The sequence below is a fragment of the Cupressus sempervirens genome, chromosome 10, assembly GCF_028749045.1.
Source record: "Cupressus sempervirens isolate cs-2001-9-10 chromosome 10, ASM2874904v1, whole genome shotgun sequence".
Classification (NCBI taxonomy): domain Eukaryota; kingdom Viridiplantae; phylum Streptophyta; class Pinopsida; order Cupressales; family Cupressaceae; genus Cupressus; species Cupressus sempervirens.
The window spans coordinates 546,510,207-546,529,727 of record NC_143127.1 but is presented as its reverse complement, the minus strand read 5'-3'; the positions used below and the strand labels follow the sequence as shown (position 1 = coordinate 546,529,727).

The window sequence follows — 19,521 nt, the reverse complement described above, 5'->3', positions numbered from 1 at the left end:
CATTATCGAGAATGACAATGATAATGGAACTCTAGTGTACAATCCAGGTGCCATGAGTTGAAGACAATGGAAATGCATGGAAATGGAAGAGGGAGAAGAAAATACTTAGCTTTCATGGTTGTTGACGTTCAATGCGGTTTGGAGACGCGGGAGAGGGAGGGTTTGCATGTGGATGTGTGTGCCACTTGTTTTCTTGTGGCACTATTATTGGGGTAAAAGCATAGATCTGTGTCACCGTTTGTGATACAAAAACCTGCTTTTGTCAAATCTCATTTCTCTATCAAAACTCAATTTTAAAAAAAAAAACTAAAAATACCCTTTTATAGATTTTAGATTCAATATCATCATTATATAAATTTTTGAGTGTTTTGATTAGTTATAATATGCTATAATCTAAAAATATTATAAATCGATATTTTAACATTTCAGAAGATGCTCTCTCAAAAAATGAAAAAAAAATAGTAAATCGTATAAAAAAAATAAAAATAAAAATATTTATCACTAGAGGAGAGAATCCTCTTCATGAATATGTAATTTTTTTTCAAGAAGGTATAGATTTGATAGGGAAGTTTTGACGGGAGCAAAAAACTATTGGATTCTGACAAGGTCGAACTTGAGTACTTATAACAAAGAAAATATACATCAAAAATAATTATTTGTTTTTTTTTGCACTAGCTATACATGTCATCTATAAAATATTTTCAAATCATAACAAAAAAAGATGATTTGCACATACTTGTTTGATGGGAACTACATCCTATATTTTTTACAGTTAAAAAAGGGACTTCAAAATAAAATAAAATGAATAAATTCTTAGTCAAAAAAATAATAAAAATTATAGGCATAAAATTCATACAATTCTACACATTTCATCAGTTTACATCATCTTCATATTTTAAACACAAATACCATTTTTTTTGTCATTAATGTTGAACTGTCACATTTTGATATCACTTTTCTTTATAAAAGGTGACACAGGTTTGTGCTTTTACCCATTGCTCTCTTCTGCCTCATTATCCCTGCTGCCCTATTGATTCTTTGCACCAAAACAAGGAAATTATATTAAAGAAATTGTATGATTTCAATGATATAGGGTAATTATTGTTGTTGGTGATGGTGGTACATTGTAGATTAGTCTTTTTTTGGTTGAATGCAATAATTTCATGGCGAGTTGAATGCTCATCTATGTCTCAATATTCTACTATTTTTCAAAATGTTTGCAAGAATACATATAGCCATCACGGGGATTTATGAACATTTTTTGTGTGAGACAACAATCTTTAGCCATGTAGATAAACATGATGCTACAACAATAAGTAATGAGAATCATGTTATTTTATCAAATATAGCCAAATGGAAAGAGACATAGAATCTTAGAAGCTTTCAGTAATATTCGAAGCAATGTTTTCCATTAGGTACAAGGTTTGAATCTACAGCTACATAAATAGCCAAGATATCCATAAATCTCCATAATGTATGTGCTTCAAAATGAATTCCAAATGAAGATGGAAAAACCTTCATTAGCAGGAATGAAGTTCAAAACAAGAAAGCATGAGAACCCATAAGACATTTGCTATTGTTCACATGTATCTCATAGAATTTGAGAGCCTTCTAGCAAGAGTAAATAAAGAGAACAAATACCCACAAGGGTTTTTGTGAAAATGAAGCTATCTACAAATTTTTTTAAAAATTGGTGGCCAAGGAAAGTTCAAACATCTTAAACTCCGAATTCTAGAAAGAATTTAAAGCCACATACTCATAGCCAAGTCCAAAGAGTTTGTAAGTAAAATTTTCTCAATACCAATCAAGATAACCCAAACAATAGAAAATATAAGGAAGAAGCTAACCCTTTGAATCAAGGAGATATGTATAAGAAAAGAAGCACATTTCATGGAAAAGAGAAACAAGCAACAAGAGTTTCCAAAAGTTCCCAAGTTATTATTAACTTGCAACAACAAATCCAGATCTGGTGATGGAAAATAAAATGTTTCCCAAAAATTAAAGATAACTTAGCATTGTTTGAAAACTTTGTCTCTTCATGAACGATGGCTAGAATAGCAGAAGGAAAAAAATCTTTAGAATAAGTTGAGGCCACATTTTGTGATGGCCAGAGACTCCAGTAGGAGTTAATAATGTAGTGAAAGACCAAGTGCAAAACATTTTGATAAAACTCCAGGAGATCAGACCAATTCGTGGCTGTAGGTGAAGACTCCAATGTGCCAATGAAATGCAAAAATAGGTAGGATAAACTCTAAAGACAAAGCTCCAAATATTCAATCCAAACAACAGAAAGAACATAGATTCCTAACTCTTAGGAAGCACACACTTTGTGTTAAACAAATAGCAAATTTTCAAATAAAACTTTTTTTATTTTAACACAATGAAGCCCGTGTTGGTCAAAATTTTGACCAACACTTACTATTGGTAAAAATTTTGACCAACATAGGCATGGATTTTTAAAAAAAGATGTTTTCTCTTACATATTCTGACCAATTTGACCCCATTTTAATAAATGGTCAAAATTTTTGGTCTAAAAATGAGGTCAACTGTAATGGTGCCCATAGCATCAACATTCATGCTAACACATCCATATTATGGTCCTCTAGTATCTAAAAGTTTATTGATAGGCCTCATGAGTTATGAGTTACAAGTATCAGAAGATCATAGCCCAAACATGCTTAGGGTACCTTGGAGACACTCCAGTTTAGGGTGCTCATGAACATTTTAGGCTCTCCATTGTCAAATATTGGTATCATTAGGGTTGACCTGACCATCCAGAGATAATGACACCAAAAAAATGATTCCAAGATGAATGGTTTGAAAGTTGTACAATGGTGCACCAATTTAGAAAGGAAAGTTGTGAGGTTTGGCATTGACCGAGATGGTTGTGCCAATTCCAAACAAAATTGAATCTCGCAAAATTATGAGAAGTTATTATGGACATCAATATCATCGTCCTCTAACATCTAAAATTTCTTCAATAGGCCTCATGAGTTTCAAGTTACAAGCATCATAAGATCACAACCCAAATGTGCTTAAGGAACCTTGGAGACACTATAGTTTGGGGTGCTCATGAATGTTCGAGGCTCTCCATGGTTGAAACCATGATATCTCTAGGATTCACTTGGCCATCCCAAGATAAAAACATGAATAAATTTACACCATGAATAAAAGTTTGAAAATTATGCAATGGTGTACCAATTCACTAAGGAGCACTATGAGGTTTGGCATCATTTGAGATGGGTGTGACAATTCCATATGAAATTGAATCTCCTAGAACTTAGAGAGGTTATTATGGACATTTATATCATGGTCCTCTAGCATCTAGCAATTTTTTGATAGGCCTCATAAATTCTATGTTACAAGTGTTAAAATATCGCAATCCAAATGTGCTTAGGGCACCTTGAAGACACTTTGATTCAAGGTACTTATAAATGTTTTAAACTCTCTATGGTAAGGAAATGGTGTCACTAGGGCTCACCTATCCATTTAGAGCTAACAATGATGACAAAATGATGCCACAATGAATGGTTTGAAAGTTATACAATGGTGCACCAATTCATTAAGGACCATTGTGAGGTTTGGCATCGACCAAGATGGTTGTGCCAATTCCAAAAAAAATTGAATCTCTCATAATTGGGAGAGGTTATTATGGAAATTGATATCATGGTCTTATATAATTTTACAGTTCATTGCTGAGCCTCATGAGTTCCAAGCTAAAAGCATCATAAGATCATAGCCCAAATGTGATTAGAGCATCTTGGAGACACTCTAGTTCATAGTTCTTGCATATGTTCCAAGCTCTTCATGGTCAAAATAGTAGTGTCACTAGTGTTCACCTGACCATCTTGAGCTAATAAAATTGGTGAAATGATGCCATAATGAGTGGTTCAAAAGTTGTGCAATGGTGTACTAATTTACTGAGGAACATAATGAGGTTTTGCATTGATCGAGATGGCTGTGCTAGTTCCAAATAAAATTGATTCTCCTAGAACTGAGAGAGGTTAGTGTGGACATCAATACCTCAATCCTCTAGCATCTAACAAACTTTTAATAAGACTTACAAGTTTTGAATTACAAGTGTCAGAATATCAAAACCAAAACATGCATAGGGCACCTTAGATACACTTGATTTTAGGGTGCTCATGATCATTTTAGGCTCTCCATGGTCAAAATAGTGGTGTCACTAGGGTGACCCAGCCATCCATAGCTAAAACCACTGATGAAATGATGCCACAGTGAATGGTTAGAAAGTTGTACAATGGTGCACCAATTCACTAAGGAATACTGTGAGGTTTGTCATTGACCAAGATGGCTTTGCCAATTCCAAATGAAATTGAATCTCCCAAAAATGAGATAAGCTATTGTGGAAATTGATATCATGGTCCTCTAGAATTTGACAACTCATCAATAGGCCTCATGAGTTTCAAGTTACAAGTGTCATAAGATTATAGCTCAAGCACGTGTATGGCACCTTGGAGACACTCTGGTTTGGGGTGATCGTGAATATTCTAGGTTCTCTGTGGTTGAAATGATGATATCACTAGGGTTTCCCTAACTATCCAGAGATAATGATATTGATAAAATGATGCCATGAAAAATGACTCAAAAGTTGCACACTAATGCACCAATTCACTAAGGAACACTACGAGGTTTGACCTCAACTGAGATGGTTGTGTTGATTCCAAACAAAATTGAATATCCTTGAACTGAGAGAGATTATTGTAGAAATTAATTTCATAATTCTATAACATCTAATATTTTATCAATAGGCCTCATGATTTTCACATTATAAGGGTTAAGAAATCAAAACCTAGATGTACCTAGGGAATCTTGGAGACATTCCCATTTAGGGTTCTTGCAAATGATCTAAGCTCTCCATGGTCAAAACAATGATGTAATTGGGGTTCACCTGACCATCTAGAACTAATGGAACCAATTAAATGACTCCATGAATGGTGCACCAATACAATAAGGAAGAGTGTTAGGTTTAACATTGACTGAGATGGCTATGCCAATTTCAAAAAAAAATGAATCTCCTAGAACTAAGAGATTTTATTGTGGACATTTTTATTACATTCCTATAGTATCTAACAATTTGTTGATGGTTCTCATGAGTTTTAAGTTACAAGTGTTGTAATCACAACCCAAATGTGCTTAAGGCACCTTGGAGACAATCTAGTTTAGGGTGCTCACAAACATTCTAGGCTCTCTATGGTTGAAACAATGGTATCACTGGGGTTCACCTGACCATCCAATCTAAAAACATCAAAAAAATTATGCCACAATGAATAGTTCAAAAGTTGCATAATGGTGAAAAAATTCACTAATGAACACTATGAGGTTTGGCATCGACTGAGATGGTTGTACCAATTCCAAATGAAATTGAATCTCCTAGAACTAAGATAGTTTATTATGGACATTAATATCATGGTCCTCTTGTATCTAATAGTTTATTGATAGGCCTCATGAGTTCCAAGTTATAAGCACTGAAAGATCACAACACAAACATACTTAGGGCACCTTGGAGACACTCCAGTTTAGGGTATTTGTGAATGTTCCAAACTCTCTATGGTAAAAAAATGGTGTAATTGGGGTTTACCTGATCATCTGGAGATAATGACACTAGCAAAATGATGCCATGATAAATGGTTTGAAATTTGCACAATGGTGCACCAATTTACTAAGGGACATTGTGAGATTTGGAATCAACCGAGATGACTGTGTCACTTCCAAAAAAATTGAATCTCCCATGATTGAGAGAGGTTATTGTGGACATCAATATCATGGTCCTCTAGAATCTAACAGTTTGTTGATAGGCCTTATGCATTCTAAGTTACAAGTGTCAAAAGATCATAGCTCAAACGTGCTTAGTGTACCTTGGAGACACTCCAGTTCAAGATTCTCCTGAATGTTCCAGGCTCTCCATGGGTGAAACAACTATGTCACTAGGGTTCACTTGAACATTATAAACATGACCAATATGAATTACATGAACTAAAAATATTATTTTCATGCTCCCTCCATGTTATTTAATGACTTTGACTACTTTGACCAATATGGACTAATAGTATAAGAGGTTACCTAGATTTCTATTAGAATGTACCATTAATATATTTAAAATGAAAACACAAATTAGTGAACTTACAAAAAGATATAATAAATCAATGAGTTTATATTTCCAATATTTCAAGTGTTTCATCATAATTACAATAGAATGATATAAATACAAATATATCTTTTCTATACAAAGTTATGTATATGGAATAAAAGGTATATAATATCATTGTGCATATTAGAAAGTCCTTATGTATATAAATGATAGAACAATATTTGATGTACACAACTACCAAAAATACTAGAGACTAAACTATCATAGAATTGTCTTTGTTCCAGTCCTTAATATTATTTCTATCTTTATGCACTAGTAGTGTTGAAGACACCTATAATTCAATATCATTTTAAATGTTAGTATTTATAGTAATTTCATATTAAGTATGTGTATAGGCATATAATTAACATATTAAACTAAATCTAAAGCATATAATTAACATATGATACCTTTTTGTGAGTTTTTATTACCTAGTGAAGTGTTCCTAAAGGATCATCTCTCTACTTGAGGGTCTCTAATAGGATTCTATGATCAACATTACTAATAGTAAAAAGATCTTTTACTTTTGGTCTTCTTTGATTCTTCAACAACTTCACATTTACTACTATAATAAGATGTGAATATACGAGAATTGTTTTGTGCTTCTCATAGTCTTCGAATGCGGGATTTCCATTCCTTCTAATCATGTATGTTCACAACCATGTTACATCAAAAAAAATTGAACCAATAGGATATGTGAATCAATCATCATTTGTAATCAATAGTGCAAGATTTTTCTTACCTCTTATATAACTTGCTAACCAATAATCTAATTTTCCATTAGTTCTATGTGGTGCAACCAATGCAAACACCTATCATGACAGAAGAAGATCTAATAGATGGTTATGCTCAACATAACTGTCCATCTAACTATCCATCTCATCATTTCTGATTGAGGGCATGAGAGATAATGGAGTAAGATAATGTGGAGCCCATGTATCCACCCACTCACTTGTGTCACAATGATCCCAATCAAACTGAAAATAGTTAGGACAAAATAAAGATAGTTATCGTGTCCAAATCATCCATGTACTACAATTAGAGCTACAAAAATGAATGCATCTTTGGAGAATCTCTGACTATAGAACAATCTGATCTATCACCTAAGTATCTCTCCTCAATCAACCAAAAGAACCTATACACTATTGAATCAAGATCCCCTACTTTGACAATGTAAATGTACACATTTCAACTATGGTATGAGCATCAAGAAGTTTTTTCATTGAAATCTTCATTTTCTCCTTCACTAGAGCTCTCTTCATATATGCGCCCACTCTATCATGCTCCTCTTTCCCATGTCTGCACACTAGAAATATCCAAATATGTGGTACAACCATCTTTGCATGCATTCTGCACAACCAATAAAACATGCAAGCATTCTTGAATTGATGTCTACAATTATTTGACCAAATGAGATGTATATCCATAGCAAGATCATGTTCTCACAAGAAATCAAAATAATTCTCAAAACAATGTTGGACAAACTCATGAGAGTGAGATCTATCATTGCTCTTATAAAAGTAGTTCTCTTTTATTATCTTCTAGTTATCTTCCACACTATCACTTGGACATGCCTATATGTTATGTGGAAAACAAAAACAATCTAAACGAATTTGTAATATTCAGATTGTGTCTCATTTTGGGGTCGTAACGTATATTTCTCTATAAAGTCAATAACTAATTTAATAGTGCCAATGAGGAAACTGTCTTTACACATTCTAAATTGTTGATCCAACGACTGAGACCTATGATTATGCCTTGCATACTTGTAAAAAATATTTTCCTTCAAATCTAAAATAAAATCAGCCACAATTTTTTGTTTGCAACCAAATCACATCTAAAGCCTTTACCTACATTCTTCAATGTGTATTTCACCATTTCATTAATGTTATTTGAAACTAAGGTCTTTCCAATAACTTTTTTATACCCCTCATGGAAACATGTCACAAATTTTGATAAACTGTCTAATTGTGAGCACTTCTCATTTAAGAAATCATTTCTATAAAAGAAACAAACATCATCTCTAGGACATAAGAATTGATCTAGTAATGATCTTGATGATTTTGGAAGGCAACTAAAAATATAACTTTCTATCATTTCATTAGTATGCAAAGCAAAATGGATGAAGCGTAATACTTCATGGTGCATAGAAAACTCTATATGATATTTGCAACAACATATATTTTGAATTGGAAGAGGCACAGAATAAAATGACTTCATTGATCCAAAATCCCTTCATGATATATGAAATGTTGGATTATTTTCATAAAAAAATTTGAATAACATTGTTTGAGTTACCTCCAAATAATGTTTTGGATGTGGTGTATGGTCTTTATTTCCAATTCTCAACTTCAGAACATCCTTTGAATTTGGTGACACTCTTGAAATAGAGTGCCAAAATTGTGAAATTTGTTCCTTCACACCCTTTGTTATTTCTTATCAAAATGTTGAAGTCTCTCACAATAAGCTCATGTATCATCTCGAAGAGGATTGTCAAGTCTCTCTCTTAGTTCTAGTGCTCTACTCAAAGTTGTATGACTTATTTTTAAGTCAACACAAGTTTTTCTAAGAAATATTTCTTTTCTCATATGATGACTTACCAAGGAAGTTGTAATAACCCTATGAGTAGTCATCTTGTCCATTTCCCTACTCTTTTTTCCTATGGTATTGAGAGCACTAAAAATATTATTCATAAAACTATTTGAATAACATTGTTTGACTTACCTCCAAATAATATTTTGGATGCAGGGTATGGTCTAAATTATTACCAATTCTCAACTTCAAAACATCCTTCGCATTTGGTAACACTCTTGAGATAGAGTGCCAAAATTGTGCAATTTGTTCCATCAAACCCACTATTATTTCTTATTAGAATCTAGAAGTCTCCCATAATAAGCCCATGTATCATTTTGAAGAGGATCGTCAAGTCTTTCTCTTAGTTCAAGTGCTCTACTCAAAGTTGTATGTCTTAAATGTTTAAGTCAACACAAGTTTGTCTCAAAAATCTTGCTTTTCTCATATGATAACTTACCAAAGAAATTATAATAACCTTATGAGAAGTTTTCTTGTCCTTTCCCCTACTCTTCTTTACTATGGTATTAAGAGCACTAAAAATATTCTTCACAATAATGGCATTTCTCTCCATTTTCTTGTTGACACAAATTTTCAATTTTGATTGCATAGGACTTAATTTTTGCATTATTAACAATTTCGCAAAAGTTGACATTCCTCCACCAATGTCTTGTTTCCAAAAACTATACATATAGTCTTGAAGTGAACAAATAAACTACTCTATGTGATCTCTTCCCTTCTAGTGGGCTCAAAATGGGCCCATCAATCTCTAATAACCACTATGGTGTTCTACCAATTTTATGGTTAGATCAATGTTTGTCTCTATTCATTACAGGGAACCTCATTTTGATTATAATGAGGAGATGTGTAACATTCATTTGTAACATTATCACTTTCATTCTCAATTGTTATATTTTATCTTTCAAGCTCTATATTCTCATCTTCGATTAATACATTGTCATTGACAGCATTAAGTGGATTCATATTATCAAATTCAACATCATCTTCACTAGACACTACTATTATGAGATCAACCTCATTGACATCTAACATACCTTGCCTCTTTCTATGATGGTTTTCCCTATCTTTTGCCCTATATTCTTCAATTTCTTTATTCATTACCTTCCCCTTTCAATTAGACTTTCACCTACTACTACTCTCCATAGTGTCAACAATTTCAAGACACCAAATCAATTCATTCAAAAGAATTTTGAAAGTCTAGGCCCAAAATATTTTTTTGCTTGCAAAAGCCTCAAATCCCATGAAAAGGTGATTGGAAATTTTCATGTCTCGAGTAAGGGAACCACAGTCATTTAAAAGAATGTTTGCCAATAAAATATCAGGTATCTGATATGTCCCACCTAAACATCTAAAGGAACCTTATGGAAACTGAAGGGTTGGGAATTAAAGTTGAGGAAGGGTCCTCTTTATCCCCTCCATGATCAATGTGAGTTGTTTTTGTGTCTGTCCTGAATAAGATATGATTGAATTGCTAAGTGAATGTTTAGTTATTTAAATTATTTTGTAAGTTGATTTTTGTAGGTAGTCAATATATATCTCCTTTAAATAGTATTGATCTATTTAGTTAATAATCTGAGGAAAATAAATATATAAATACGTTGTTATGCACATGCATGTAATCAACCTTTTAAATGATAACCTAATAGATTGAACTTTGTATAACAAAATAAAATCTAATGAATCCTTGCCTTATATGGCGCACTTATAAATTATGACAAAATATAATTATTCTAATTGATCTTATGTGTTGAAAGGGGTCATAGGCTAACCTAAAACCCTTTTTTGACCCATACAATCAATTAGAATATCTCTCTAGGGGTCCTATGACCCCTTTCAACCTATACGATATATTGGATACCCGATTAGGCATGGTAATTACCAAGCCTCCTCGGTTAACTCAAAAAATATGACTTCTCCCCATTTAGGTTACTTCTAGACTTCAAGGAGGTTCCTGACGACTTTCAATATGACTAGATTTGTTAAAATGAAAAGGATTTCTTGAGGATGTGTCAAAATATAAGTTTGATAAGTAATTATTACTCATTTTTAAATGAAGATATCTATAAAGTATTGACTTTTATATTGATTGAAAAATGGCTATACCTTTCAAAGGGTAAAACATTTTTGAAATCTAAAAGATGCACTATGCTTCACCTACTATAATAATAATAATTGATAATATCTTGAATTAGTTAAGGTGGTTAGACATGGGCCTTTTATTTTCTAAAATGTTGTAATAGAAAATTCATTTTTTTTTGGATTAAAAATACAAAAAAGTAAGTGTGACATCCATGCATGAGCTTACCTCCTATATTTAGAATCTAATAAAAAAAGATTATTATATAATTGTGATTAAGGTGGTCACACATACACCTATTTCTTTTTTTTGTCCTGAAATTTTTGTACTGCTACATTAAAATGCACATTTTTGAATAATGAGATTAAATTATATTCAAATAAGGCCTTGTAGTTTAGAAACTAAATTCAATTTCCTACACATTCTATTCTTACAACTTTTTAATATAATTTTCATTACTAGCTCAAAATTGCATGTCAAGTTGATATAAACCTAATTTGTTGATTTTAGATTGTCAGTTAAGGGTATAGTTTGGCCCACCATGATCCTGCACATACTTGTGCATGTATGTATGTGATGTAGTGCATGGTAGGAGAATCCCCAAAGGAGATGTCCTAGCCCCTAGCATATGACTACACAATGCAAGATAAACAACAATGCAAGATTTGAAGCCAAGTCACAATAATTTATTCATAGATAAAACTTATTACATGCAATTTGCTAGGCTATAAGGCCTTCTTGATTATGGCCAAATACAAAGCAAGTAATAGTTCTGCAAGATCCCTCAAGATCCAATCCGAACCCGAGCTAGTCTAGATCCACATTCTAGTAGAAACCTCCAAGGAAGATCCAAAGGGTACTCACAAATCCAACAAGAAATCTCCTTGTTTCCCAAGCCTTAGCTACTAGATTTCTCAAAATTTTGCTCCTCTGCCACTTCCTCTTCTCCAAGATGGATGAATATATCTAAAGACTCCACAAGACTTCTCACTTATACCCAAGTAAGCCACAAGTCAACATAGCAATTACAAAGTAAACAATAACACTTACATTAACTACTTGAAGAGCCACAAGTCAGCCTCCAATGGGAATTGATTAAGTGTTGTGTGATATTGTGGACATGAATAGTTGTCATGTGTTGCTTGGTAGACCTTGGCAATATGATTGCAAGGCTATGCATGATTGTGTTAAGAATGTGTTTACAATTGAGAAAGGTGACAGAAAGCATTCCCTAATTCCTTTACAGAATGAAGAGGTTGGTAGAAGGAACCTGAGTATTGGTGGATGAGTTGAGTTGGCAGATTCTAAAAGGGTTAGTGATCACCATGGGTAGAAAACCTATGGAACATTGAGGATGGAGGTGAAGAAATAGAAGAAGATCAAGGGAAAGAGTGCACAAGTTGAAGACTTTGACAACATGTATGTGAAGAAATAGTTTGGGATTTGTGCATTGAATCTTGGAAGATGTTCTTCTAGCTATAGAGAACATCTTTTTCACACTTGGGGAGTCTAATGCAGGAGCATCTTGGGGTAGTTGGCTATCCTTTATGATTAAGGGATTTTGGTGGGGTTTGAGTGGAGCTATTTGGGTCTTGTGTAAACAAGGAACTCGCCCCTCACTTCCAAAGCATGCTCACCTCACAACTAGCCAATCCTATAAGGATAAGGATGTCTCTCTCTCTTCAAACCAAGTTTCTAAACCATCTCCTTAGTAACAAGGTTATTAGTACTACCACCATCCATAATCACATTGTAGACTTTACCACCAATCTTACAATGAGTTCTGAACAAATTACTCCTCTGATAAGATTCCAATGTCTTCTGACTAGCCAATACTCACCAAGCCAATATACTCTCCCCTTGCTCAGGTTCATGGTCTACAACTTCATTGACAATGACAATTCTTTTCTGACCAGTCTTCGACAAACATTCATAAGATCTATGTCCTTCTTCATGACATTTGAAACAAGTACCCTTAAACTCAGCTCTACCTATCCTTCTCTTTTGATCAATAAGTTTTGGTTCATCTTTTATACTCACTTTACCCTTTTTCGAGTAGTCTTGCTTCTCCTTCCCTTAAGAACTACCTTGGTTCTTCCTTTTCAGCTTCTCCTCTACTCTTAAAGAATATTGATAAGCATCCTCAATCGAAGAAATATTCAACATACCAACCTCATCCTAAATATTGAATCTCAAATTGTTAATGTACCACGCTACCTTCTCCTTTCATAATTCTCTATGCCTAGACCGAATAGTCAACTTGTAGAACTCCTCAGTATAATCTTTCATAGTCATATCCTTTTGCTTCAGATTCTATAACCTCTTAAACAACTCAAGTTCATAATCAGTAGGAATGAACTTAGTCACCATCAATCTCCATCTAGTGATATTCATTTCACCTTCCTCTTCTCTATCTCTTCGCAATTCTTTCCACCAAAGAGCATCATGTCCCTTAAGCTTAGTTTGTGCCAACCTTACTCTGAGTGGATCCTCAATATCCTCAAGCTCAAAGTAGTCTTAAAATTCATGAATCTAATCAATCAGGTCTTCAGGATTCAAAGTACCTAAGAAATTAGAAACATCCATCTTATGCTTCAACTTCAACTAAGATCTAGGTCTAGCAAACTGACCAATCTGATTTCCCATAGGTCTCTCCACATAATCAGTTATGGCCTCACCACTCAATCCAACAAATTCAAAGTCTTCAACAACTTCCTCATAACCATCTTTAGTACCCATATGCCAAGGTACACCACCTATAGCACTTATGATCTCAATGATCATATCACTTTTCATCAACACCATCTCAAATTTGAAAGTGGCATCAACCTCCTCTATTTCAAATCTAAAATCTACTTTAACCCTCTTTGAGATCATTTCTTCCACAACATCAATAAGATCATCAATCACCCTAAGGTCCAATCTTCTTGGAGGCATCTTCCAAGATTTTTTCAAACCCTAATAAATACACTTCAGAAAATGCTACTGCAAAATGCCTCAACTTTGGTGTTCGGTCTACACACTCAGGAACAACCTCTGCTCTGATACCACTTAATGCAGTGCAAGGTAGGATAATCCCAATGGAGATGTTGTAGCCCCCAGCAAATAACTACACAATGGAAGATAAATGACAATGCAAGATTTGAAGCCAAGTCACGATAATTTATTCATAGATATAACTAATTACATTCAATGTGTTGGGTTGTAAGGCCTTCATGATTATGGCCAAATACAAAGCAAGTAATAGTTGTGCAAGATCCCTCAAGATCCAATGTAAACCCTAGCTATTCCAGATTCACACTCTGGTAGAAACCTCTAAGGAAGATCCAACAAGTACTCACAAACCCACCAAGCAATCTCCTTGTTTCCCAAGCCTCAACTACTAGCTTTCTCAAAATTTTGTTCCTCTACCACCTCCTCTTCTCCAAAATGGATAAATATATCTAAAGACTCCACAAGACTCCTTACTTATACCCAACTAAGCCACAAGTCGGCCTAGTAATTACAAATTAAATAACACCCCTTACATTAACTACTTGAAGAGCCACAAGTCAACCTCCAACAGGGATTAAATACCAAATGCCTTTAAAGGCTTACAATACTTATTAAATACATCAAAATTAACTACCCAAGATCCAAATAGGTCCACTCAACCCTACCAAAATCCCTTATTCATGTAGGATAGCCAACTACCCTAGGATCCTCTTGCATCAATATGTATGTATGTATGTATGCATGCATGCATGCATGTGTGTGTGTGTAGAGAGAGCGAGAGAGAGAGTGAGAGTGAGTGAGTGAGAGAGAGAGAGAGAGAGAGAGAGAGAGAGAGAGAGAGAGAATCATAAATTTGAACTCTAGCATTATGAACAATCCTAATCTTTAACTTTAATACTATTCTATCATAATTTCATTTAGGTTAACGTTTTGTTACCCTAATCATAATTCTAACCGTTGCCCCTGTCCTAACTTTTATATAAAACCTAATCATAATCCTAAACATAACACAAAATTCTAACCCTAACTATAAACCTAAACACATTAAACTTAACATGTAATTGTACATATAATCCTAACTATAAGCTTAAACCCCAACAATGATCATAATCGTACTCATTAAAAGATAAAACATAATTATAAATGCTAAAAACTAATCATAATTGGAAACCATAAACCTCATAGTATACCTAACTATGATGCTAACCCTAAACCTAGATATAATAATACATTCAACTTATAAAATTAAAATCTAACCCTAATATTAACCCTAATTATAATTCTAAACCCCAACCCTAATCATAATCATAAACCTAAATCAAATCCTAACCATAGCACTGATGCTAACCTTAGTCCTATCCTTGATCCTAACCTTAACTCAAACCATAATTGTGATCAAATCTAAAGCTTTGCCCTTAACCTTATCATAATTCCAATCCCAACTCTATTAGTAATTCCAACTTTGCCCTTAACACTTACCACAATCTTATTCCTAACGTAAAACCTATTATAATTAGAATGCAAACTCTAGCCTTAACCCTAACCTTAACCATAATTCTACTCCTAATCATGTAATTAAAACCTAACTTTAACTTTAGATCTTGATCATAATAATAAATCTAAACCAAACTCAAGTCCTAATGCTAACTGTAATTAGCTTATAAATTGTAACCCTAACCACGATAAATATTGTATCACATAATCAAATTTATTTATTCAATGTATTAGGTGCCTTGGAGACTACTTCATATTTAAAAATCACTAATCATACATATAAATACAACTAAGTAAATCGTTTCCTTAAAATATTTTTCTAAATTATTTCATGGACAGTCCAACTCTAGAAAGTAATTTTTAATTTAAACTTGGGGTATCTGGAATGGGATTCCGTGCGCACCTACTCCGCGGCCGACATGTAAACTAGTAGTTGCTTGCTGAGATCACTACTCTGCCTTGACAGAAGAATATCATTTGAAGGTTACTGGGCGTGCAAGGCGAATCTGGGCTTTGTGTGTTGTGAGGGTAATGGCTGCAAGAGGTCTGCTTCCTCGTTCATCAGTTGTCACACCGTACGCCTCTGCAGCAGTCGAGTCTGAGAGCAACACTGATGAGTCGCGGAGGTCCAGGCAGAAGCCAGAACCCCGTAGAGGTAGAGAATGGATCAACGAGGATGAATGGATAATTAATATTACGGAGGTTTCCGATGTTACTGATCTCCGGTCACCGTTGGAAGTGTCCATATTCAGGGTTCCCGACTTCCTCAAACAATCAAGAGGAGCGTATGTTCCTAGAATCGTATCCTTGGGTCCATACAATATTCGCAGTAATAACGAGCAGCAACAACAACCACAGCCACAGCCACAACAGCTTTCTCCAATGGAGAAGCATTAAAAAAGAGCCCTTAGCAGAATGGGGCTGAGGTTCAATGTTAAACGTGGTCTGGATCCAACTACTGAGAGATTCTCCTCTTGTGCACAAACGGAGATCTTGAATCTGGAAAAAGAAGTCAGGGAGATCTACGAATCGAAATTGGACTTGGATGCGGAGACTCTCGCCCGGATGCTAAGTTTGGACGGTTGCTTCGTTCTCGAAATATTGAGGACGCTGCGTAAGGAAAAACTGCCTGTATCAGAAGCGGGTAAGTACTATGAACCTATTTTCGAGAGAAATAAGATCGATTATACTGGATTTGATATACTGTGTGACATTTTGATGCTTGAAAATCAAATCCCCTTGATCGTTCTCCGAAAGCTGCTTGAACTGGAGCTCAACTCACCAGATGATGTGGCGAGAAAGATTTTCGATGTGCTAGTTAAATCTTCAAGGTTCAAATTCTACCCTTTCAAATATGATATGGAAAATTGGTCCTTGTTGTTGTCGCCGCAACAGCCACAGGCACAACATCAGCAGCCACAGCAACAGCCACAGGCACAACAACAGGCACAGCAAGAGCTACGCTTCGAAGTTTCTCCACAAGTTCATGATCATCTACTGGGTTTGTTGCACGGCCTCATTGTGTCTCCACCATTTCGTCGTCATCAGAACAAATCATGCTGCTCGAACATCTCATGCTGCGCGTGCTCCACGAACAAACCCGTGAATGCCGTGAGACGCATCCCTTGTGCAGTGGAATTGGCAAATGTTGGAATAAAATTTGAGCGACATGTTGGAGGCATCAAAGCGATTAAATTTGAGGGTGCCACAATTTATCTTCCTCCGATCCAAATAACAGACTTCACGGAGGTGCTTTTCCGTAACCTAATCGCCCTTGAGATGTGCAAGCCAGCTCTAACCAATTCTGTGACGTGCTACGTGAGTTTGATGGAGGAGTTGATCAACTCAGAAGAGGACGTGGCTGTGCTCAGAAAAAGTGAAATTATTACAAACTATCTTGGGATCGATGCAAAGGTCGCCGAGCTCTTCAATGGTTTATTGGATGGAGTGGCGATGAGTCGGAAAGCTGCTTTCCGGGAGGTGAAAGGATTAGTTTATGCGCACTACAAAAGTAAATTCCAGGTTAGGTGGGCAGAGTTTGTGAAGCAGCATTTCTCATCGCCTTGGAGACAAATAGCTCTGGCTGGGGCAATTCTTGCACTGCTGTTCAGTTTTCTGCAAACTTTCTTCACAATATACGGAATATACAAGTAATCTCTTTGCCGTTTGTTTATCTTTTCCAAACGCCGTTTGTCTTATTATATGAGTTTATGATTGTTGTCATATGAGTTCATTGGTGCAAACTTTTTAGTATTAGGTAAGCTTAGTATTTTTCATTTTGTCTCAAAACTTTTATGTATTTTGACGATGGAAGAAGATAAAAGAAGTTTCGGAAATCCCTAAATTAGTTACTACTATTTACAAGCAGTGTATATATGCTTCATTTACAATAAACTTTTATTGGCCTATAGGTCTAATATAATTATTTTAGCATTTTTACTTTTAAATATATTTTTGTTTCTTTTTCATTTTTCACTTCAGGTTGTCAATTTGTAAATTTAAAAGCACACAAAATAGAAACATCTTACTTCAAGATACAAATAATTTGTTTTCTTCAATATAATTTTTTGCCTGGTTTATGTATTGTTACAATATAGAGGTCTTATTTTGAGCTCAGCACACCGCAGCTTGCATTATTTAAATTAAAACACCAATAAACATGGAAATTTCTAATTGTTGAAAGATAAAGAAATCATTTCGAATGTCTGTCCTAAGAGATTCAATTGAATCTTCAGTTGCATGTTAGTTGCATGCTTGATGTGATTGTTCAACCTACTCCCTCTTGAAACTATGCAAACTAACAAATTAAATCACTGCACCTCACTACAAAATAATACATTCACTATCGTATCTAATCTTATTTAGTACCAGTAAACTTATTGCAGAAGTCTACCCAATTCTAACTGGTACAGGCTAATCTCCATAAAAAAAAAAAACCAAAGACAAAATAAAGGTAAACTATTTTTCCAGATTCATGAAAATGTATTGATTTTTTTTTCAATTTTGTTGTTGTTTTCAACTATAAACTATGCAGATCATGAAGATCAAATGCTGATTTTTTCAAAAAAATCTATGATGTTTTCAATCTTTTGAAATTTGTTCAATTATACAGTTTCCATAGAAGATAGCCACTACTTCAAATTGCATGACATCTTTCAATGCATCAATGACAACAAGAAATCATAAGTCATGTGACTCAAACATTGAACCTTTGTTTCACCACTATTTTGGTCAACATGTAAATATTTAAGCTTTTACAATCTTTTGAGGACATTTGTTGCTTGTTACAATCCAGACGCATCAATCTAGCCATAATTAACATAATTGTTTTCATAGATTGTCTATTCCCCTCTTTATTCCAATATAAGTTTTCAAATTGCTATGGGAGAGAATTTTAGGAGCGAAAAGGAAAAAGAATTATATAAAAGGGTGAACTGGTCAAATGGATTGTCGGTTATCATTACTTTCAATTCCATTTTCAGAGATTGAGCATTTGCGGGCAAAACAATTGGGAGATGAAAGCTATCTCTTGCTATCTATTGTGGATTTGAATAGACAATTCCAAATCTTGTATATTTGATGTGATACCATCAAAGACTTTTTTAAGTGTCCACAAATTTCAATTTCAATTTGTTATAATGTTGTTAAAGTGCCCATTCATTGTGATTAGCATATATTTCAATATTTATAATAAATAATATTTTGTGATATATATATATATATATATATAGTCATAAAAAAATAATTATTCATATCAAGTATTCAATTAAATCAATATGTATTATTTAGAAATATAAGAGTTTTCATTATTATTTTAGCCATTAACATTCGAATCAATTGTCATAATCAATTTTGTTTGACATAATTTTGATATTTATACCAATATTGTTTATTCTCAAATATACTATAATATCAATGATATTTAGACGTATGAAAGTTTTCAAAACTTAGCTATATTAAAAGCTAGTCATCAATATTTTATTTTATGATTAGAGAAAAACTAGTTTTATACGACCAGAAACCCAAGTCTTACAAACATAAAGTGTCATCATGTCAAAAATTAAACCAAAAGCCAATAAGATAGGACCTGGATCCTTACCAAAATTTAAAAAAAAAGGATTTGTAGACCCCCCAAAATCACCTATAGGCTCATGGCCAAGTATGTAAAGCCTAAGATAGAAATAATGAAAAACAACTTACAAGTATTAGCTTT

The 19,521-nt window shown here is 34.1% G+C and overlaps 1 pseudogene; it reads left to right on the top strand.

Annotated features, from left to right (window-relative positions):
• The first annotated feature begins 66 nt into the window (after positions 1-66).
• Positions 67-17,462, top strand: LOC149535058 (putative UPF0481 protein At3g02645; annotated as a pseudogene).
• The last annotated feature ends 2,059 nt before the right edge of the window (positions 17,463-19,521 follow it).